This window comes from Phalangium opilio, unplaced genomic scaffold, assembly GCF_054372755.1.
Source record: "Phalangium opilio isolate 3A_F unplaced genomic scaffold, DU_Popi_V2 ptg000017l_1, whole genome shotgun sequence".
Taxonomy (NCBI): Eukaryota; Metazoa; Arthropoda; class Arachnida; order Opiliones; family Phalangiidae; genus Phalangium; species Phalangium opilio.
The window spans coordinates 13,294,094-13,301,826 of NW_028324151.1; the positions used below are offsets into that span (position 1 = coordinate 13,294,094).

Sequence of the window (7,733 nt, forward strand, 5' to 3'; positions counted from 1 at the left end):
GTTGGTGGTTCGAGCCCACCCGGGAGCGCTGTTTTGGGACCTCAAATGTAACGTAAAAAGTCAGAGTTTTTCCACAATACCTGACGAACATTTAATTTTTGGGCTTCCGTGGCGCAATGGTTATCGCGTTCGGCTGTTAACCGAAAGGTTGGTGGTTCGAGCCCACCCGGGAGAGGTGTTGTGGGGTCTCAGATGTAGCGTGAAAAGTCATAACTTTTCCACAATACCTGACAACCATTTAATTTCTGAGCTTCCATGGCTCAATGGTTAGCGCGTTCGGCTGTTAACCAATAGGTTTGTTATTCGAGCCTAGGGTTCGAAAATTACGGTAATTTTGGAAAATGGTAAATTACGCCGTAATTTACCGCGTAAATTACCGCGTAAATTACCATTCACGGTAATTTACGAAATTCAAAAATTAAATTATGTTGATCGTTTATAAGCTAAATAATGAAAAATATCACTTGAACACAGCTATTATTTTTATAGCATAGTATCGTACATTATTTAAACACCGAGTTTTGATGTTTGCAGCTCCAAAATACTTTTGAACAGCAAGATCCACTTGCTTCTTCTTAGCAATTTTGCGAATTATTGCTATTTCACGATTTTAGAACAAAATTCTAGAGAAGGGCCGAATCCAGTTTAAATTGATACCGATATATCGGTTTAGTCAAATTTCGGTACCGATATTGGTATTGGCCCATCTCTAGAAATTTCGAACAACTACAGCTTTCCAGCAAAGAGGGTAGAAAGAGGGGGAGTAGAAGCTAGCGGCTTTGGCAAGGCATTTTGAGTGTTCTCGCTTTTCTTTTTCATTTATTTGTTATATTTTCCTCCTAATATCCGGTTCACCGTATTTCAACCAATAAGAGGGCAGAGAAAGATGCGCGCGCGCACCGGAAGCTTAGAGGTAAACTTTCAAAGCGAGAACACTCACTTAACACCAACCTTTCCGATAACAGCCGAACGAGCTGAAAATGCGCCACAGAAGCCCGGAAATTGAATGGTTGTCAGGTATCGTGGAAAACTTATGACTTTTTACGCTACATCTGAGACCCCACAACACCTCTCCCGGGTGGAGTGGAACCACCAAACTATCGGTTAAAAGCCGAACGCGAATTTCATTGAGCCACGGAAGCTCTGAAATTTAATGGTCGTCAGGTATTGTTGAAAAACTTTGGCTATTTACGTTACATTTGATATCTCACAAAACCGCTCCCAGGTGGGCTCGAACCACCAACCTTTCGGTTAACAGCCGAACGCGCTAACCATTGAGCCACGGAAGCTTAGAAATTAAATGGCTGTCAGGTATCGTGGAAAACTTATGACTTTTTACGCTACATCTGAGAACCCACAACACCTCTCCCGGGTGGAATGGAACCACCAACCTTTCGGTTAACAGCTGAACGCGCTAACCATTGAGCCACGGAAGCTCAGAAATAAACTGGTTGTCAGGTATTGCGGAGAAACTATGACTTTTTACGTTACTTATAAAACTTAACACCAACGTTCCCGGGTGGGTTTGAGCCACCAACCTTTCCGATAACAGACGAACGAGCTGAAAATGCGCCACAGAAGCCCGGAAATTGAATGGTCGTCAGGTATTGTGGAAAAACTTTGACTTTTTACGTCACATCTGAGACCTCACAACACCGCTCCTGGATGGGCTCGAACCACCAACCTTTCGGATAACAGCCGAACGAGCTAACCATTGCGCAACGGAAGCCCAAAAATTAAATGTTCATCTGGTATTGTGGAAAAGCTCTGACTTTTTACGTTACATCTGACACCTCAAAGCACCGCTCCCGGGTGTTCGAACCACCAACCTTTCGGTTAACAGCCGAACGCGCTATCCATAGCGCAACGGAAGCTCAAAAATTAAATGGTCTTCAGGTATAGTGGAGAAACTATGACTTTTTACGTTACTTATAAATATTAACACCAACGTTCCCGGGTGGGCTTGAGCCACCAACCTTTCGGATGACATCCGAACGCGCTAATCATTGCACCACGCAGGCCCAAAAATTAAATGGACGTCTGGTATTGTAGAAAACTTATGACTTTTTACGCGACATCTGAGACCCCACAACACCTCTCCCGGGTGGAATGGAAGCACCAACCTTTCGGATAACAGCCGAACGCAATTAGCATTGTGCCACGGAAGCTTAGAATTTCAAATGTTGTCAGGTATTGTGGAAAAACCACGGCTTTTTACGTTACATTTGAGATCTCACAAAACCTATCCCGGGTGGGCTCGAACCACCAACCTTTCGGTTAACAGATGAACGCGATAACCATTGCGCCACGGAAGCTCAGAAATTAAATTTTTCGTCAGGTATTGTGGAAAAACTTTGACTTAATACGTTACATCTGAGCCCTCACAACACTGCTCCCGGGTGGGCTCGAACCACCAACCTTTCGGTTTACAGCTGAACGCGCTAACCATTGCGCCACAGAAGCCCAAAAATTAAATGTTCGTCAGGTATTGTGGAAAAACATTGACTTTTTACGTTACATCTGAGACCTCACAACACCGCTCCCGGGTGGGCTGGAACCACCAACCTTTCGGTAAGCAGATGAACGCGATAACCATTGCGCAACGGAAGCCCAAAAATTAAATGGTCTTCAGGTATTGTGGAAAACTTATGACTTTTTACGCGACATCTGAGACCCCACAACACCTCTCATGGGTGGGCTCGAACCACCAACCTTTCGGTTAACAGCTGAACGCGCCAACCATTGCGCCACGGAAGCCCAAAAATTAAACCTTCGTCAGGTATTGTGGAAATAACTGACTTATTACGTTACATCTGAGACCTCACAACAACGCTCTTGGATGGGCTCGAACCACCAAACTATCGGTTAAAAGCCGAACGCGCTAACAATTGAGCCACGGAAGCTCTGAAATTAAATGGTCGTCAGGTATTGTGGAAAAACTTTGACTTTTTACGTAACATCTGAAACCTCACAGCACCGCTCCTGGGTGGGCTCGAACCACCAACCTTTCGGTTAACAGATGAACGCGATAACCATTGCGCCCCGGAAAACCAAAAATTAAATGGACGTCAGGTATTGTGGATAACTTATGACTTTTTACGCGACATCTGAGACCCCACAACACCTCGCATGGGTGGGCTCGAACCACCAACCTTTCGGTTAACAGCTGAACGCGCCAACCATTGCGCCACGGAAGCCCAAAAATTAAACCTTCGTCAGGTATTGTGCAAAAAACACTGACTTATTACGTTACATCTGCGTTGCGCAATCGTTATCGCGTTCATCTGTTAACCGAAAGGTTGGTGGTTCGAGCCCACCCAGGAGCGGTGCTGTGAGGTTTCAGATGTTACGTAAAAAGTCAAAGTTTTTCCACGATACCTGACGACCATTTAATTTCAGAGCTTCCGTGGCTCAATTGTTAGGCCGTTCGACTTTGAACCGATAGTTTGGTGGTTCGAGCCCATCCAAGAGCGTTGTTGTGAGGTCTCAGATGTAACGTAATAAGTCAGTGTTTTTTGCACAATACCTGACGAAGGTTTAATTTTTGGGCTTCCGTGGCGCAATGGTTGGCGCGTTCAGCTGTTAACCGAAAGGTTGGTGGTTCGAGCCCACCCATGAGAGGTGTTGTGGGGTCTCAGATGTCGCGTAAAAAGTCATAAGTTATCCACAATACCTGACGTCCATTTAATTTTTGGTTTTCCGGGGCGCAATGGTTATCGCGTTCATCTGTTTACTGAAAGGTTGGTGGTACCAGCCCACCCGGGAACGTTGGTGTTAAGTTTTATAAGTAACGTAAAAAGTCAAAGTTTTTCCACAATACCTGAAGACCATTTAATTTTTGGGCTTCTTTTGCGCAATGGTTATCGCGTTCATCTGTTAACCGAAAGGTTGGTGGTTCGAGCCCACCCAGGAGCGGTGCTGTGAGGTTTCAGATGTTACGTAAAAAGTCAAAGTTTTTCCACAATACCTGACGACCATTTAATTTCAGAGCTTCCGTGGCTCAATTGTTAGCGCGTTCGGCTTTTAACCGATAGTTTGGTGGTTCGAGCCCATCCAAGAGCGTTGTTGTGAGGTCTCAGATGTAACGTAATAAGTCAGTGTTTTTCCACAATACCTGACGAAGGTTTAATTTTTGGGCTTCCGTGGCGCAATGGTTGGCGCGTTCAGCTGTTAACCGAAAGGTTGGTGGTTCGAGCCCACCCATGAGAGGTGTTGTGGGGTCTCAGATGTCGCGTAAAAAGTCATAAGTTTGCTACAATACCAGACGTCCATTTAATTTTTGGGCCTGCGTGGTGCAATGATTAGCGCGTTCGGATGTCATCCGAAAGGTTGGTGGCTCAAGCCCACCCGGGAACGTTGGTGTTAATATTTATAAGTAACGTAAAAAGTCATAGTTTCTCCACTATACCTGAAGACCATTTAATTTTTGAGCTTCCGTTGCGCTATGGATAGCGCGTTCGGCTGTTAACCGAAAGGTTGGTGGTTCGAACACCCGGGAGCGGTGCTTTGAGGTGTCAGATGTAACGTAAAAAGTCAGAGCTTTTCCACAATACCAGATGAACATTTAATTTTTGGGCTTCCGTTGCGCAATGGTTAGCTCGTTCGGCTGTTATCCGAAAGGTTGGTGGTTCGAGCCCATCCAGGAGCGGTGTTGTGAGGTCTCAGATGTGACGTAAAAAGTCAAAGTTTTTCCACAATACCTGACGACCATTCAATTTCCGGGCTTCTGTGGCGCATTTTCAGCTCGTTCGTCTGTTATCGGAAAGGTTGGTGGCTCAAACCCACCCGGGAACGTTGGTGTTAAGTTTTATAAGTAACGTAAAAAGTCATAGTTTCTCCGCAATACCTGACAACCAGTTTATTTCTGAGCTTCCGTGGCTCAATGGTTAGCGCGTTCAGCTGTTAACCGAAAGGTTGGTGGTTCCATTCCACCCGGGAGAGGTGTTGTGGGTTCTCAGATGTAGCGTAAAAAGTCATAAGTTTTCCACGATACCTGACAGCCATTTAATTTCTAAGCTTCCGTGGCTCAATGGTTAGCGCGTTCGGCTGTTAACCGAAAGGTTGGTGGTTCGAGCCCACCTGGGAGCGGTTTTGTGAGATATCAAATGTAACGTAAATAGCCAAAGTTTTTCAACAATACCTGACGACCATTAAATTTCAGAGCTTCCGTGGCTCAATGAAATTCGCGTTCGGCTTTTAACCGATAGTTTGGTGGTTCCACTCCACCCGGGAGAGGTGTTGTGGGGTCTCAGATGTAGCGTAAAAAGTCATAAGTTTTCCACGATACCTGACAACCATTCAATTTCCGGGCTTCTGTGGCGCATTTTCAGCTCGTTCGGCTGTTATCGGAAAGGTTGGTGTTAAGTGAGTGTTCTCGCTTTGAAAGTTTACCTCTAAGCTTCCGGTGCGCGCGCGCATCTTTCTCTGCCCTCTTATTGGTTGAAATACGGTGAACCGGATATTAGGAGGAAAATATAACAAATAAATGAAAAAGAAAAGCGAGAACACTCAAAATGCCTTGCCAAAGCCGCTAGCTTCTACTCCCCCTCTTTCTACCCTCTTTGCTGGAAAGCTGTAGTTGTTCGAAATTTCTAGAGATGGGCCAATACCAATATCGGTACCGAAATTTGACTAAACCGATATATCGGTATCAATTTAAACTGGATTCGGCCCTTCTCTAGAATTTTGTTCTAAAATCGTGAAATAGCAATAATTCGCAAAATTGCTAAGAAGAAGCAAGTGGATCTTGCTGTTCAAAAGTATTTTGGAGCTGCAAACATCAAAACTCGGTGTTTAAATAATGTACGATACTATGCTATAAAAATAATAGCTGTGTTCAAGTGATATTTTTCATTATTTAGCTTATAAACGATCAACATAATTTAATTTTTGAATTTCGTAAATTACCGTGAATGGTAATTTACGCGGTAATTTACGCGGTAAATTACGGCGTAATTTACCATTTTCCAAAATTACCGTAATTTTCGAACCCTAGGCTCGAATAACAAACCTATTGGTTAACAGCCGAACGCGCTAACCATTGAGCCATGGAAGCTCAGAAATTAAATGGTTGTCAGGTATTGTGGAAAAGTTATGACTTTTCACGCTACATCTGAGACCCCACAACACCTCTCCCGGGTGGGCTCGAACCACCAACCTTTCGGTTAACAGCCGAACGCGATAACCATTGCGCCACGGAAGCCCAAAAATTAAATGTTCGTCAGGTATTGTGGAAAAACTCTGACTTTTTACGTTACATTTGAGGTCCCAAAACAGCGCTCCCGGGTGGGCTCGAACCACCAACCTATTGGTTAACAGCCGAATGCGCAAACCATTGAGCCACGGGAGCTCAGAAAGTAAATGGTTGTCAGGTATTGTGAAAAAGTTATGACTTTTCACACTACTTCTGAGACCCCACAACACCTCTCCCGGGTGGGCTCGAACCACCAACCTTTCGGTTAACAGCGAACGCGATAACCATTGCGCCACGGAAGCCCAAAAATTAAATGTTCGTCAGGTATTGTGGAAAAACTCTGACTTTTTACGTTACATTTGAGATCCCATAACACCGCTCCCGGGTGGGCTCGAACAACAAACCTATTGGTTAACAGCCGAACGCGCTAACCATTGAGCCATGGAAGCTCAGAAATTAAATGGTTGTCAGTTATTGTGGAAAAGTTATGACTTTTCACGCTACATCTGAGACCCCACAACACCTCTCCCGGGTGGGCTCGAACCACCAACCTTTCGGTTAACAGCCGAACGCGATAACCATTGCGCCACGGAAGCCCAAAAATTAAATGTTCGTCAGGTATTGTGGAAAAACTCTGACTTTTTACGTTACATTTGAGATCCCATAACACCGCTCCCGGGTGGGCTCGAACAACAAACCTATTGGTTAACAGCCGAACGCGCTAACCATTGAGCCATGGAAGCTCAGAAATTAAATGGTTGTCAGGTATTGTGGAAAAGTTATGACTTTTCACGCTACATCTGAGACCCCACAACACCTCTCCCGGGTGGGCTCGAACCACCAACCTTTCGGTTAACAGCCGAACGCGATAACCATTGAGCCACGGGAGCTCAGAAATTAAATGGTTGTCAGGTATTGTGAAAAAGTTATGACTTTTCACGCTACATCTGAGACCCCACTACACCTCTCCCGGCTGGGCTCGAACCACCAACCTATTGGTTAACAGCCGAACGCGCTTACCATTGCGCCACGGAAGCCCAAAAATTATATGTTCGTCAGGTATTGTGGAAAAACTCTGACTTTTTACGTTACACTTGAGATCCCTTTACACCGCTCCCGTGTAAGCTCGAACCACCAACCTTTCGGTTAACAGCCGAACGCGCTAACCATTGCGCCACGGAAGCCCAAAAATTAAATGTTCGTCAGACATTGTGGAAAAACTCTGACTTTTTACGTTACATTTGAGATCCCTTAACACCGCTCCCGAGTGGGCTCGAAGAACCAACCTAATGGTTAACAGCCGAACGCGCTAACCATTGAGCCACGGAAGCTTAGAAATTTAATGGTTGTCAAGTATTGTGAAAAAGTTATGACTTTTCACGCTACATCTGAGACCCCACAACACCTCTCCCGGGTGGGCTCGAACCACCAACCCTTCGGTTAACAGCCGAACGCGCTAACCATTGCGCCAAGGAAGCCCAAAAATAAAATGTTCGTCAGGTATTGTGAAAAAAACTCTGACTTTTTACGTTACATTTGA

General features: G+C 45.0%; 1 non-coding gene across 1 annotated transcript; it reads right to left on the reverse strand.

Moving 5' to 3' along the window:
- Positions 1-2,390: 2,390 nt before the first annotated feature.
- TRNAY-GUA (transfer RNA tyrosine (anticodon GUA)) lies at positions 2,391-2,463 on the reverse strand. The gene has a single exon. It is a non-coding gene; the product is annotated as a tRNA-Tyr (tRNA).
- Positions 2,464-7,733: the final 5,270 nt, after the last annotated feature.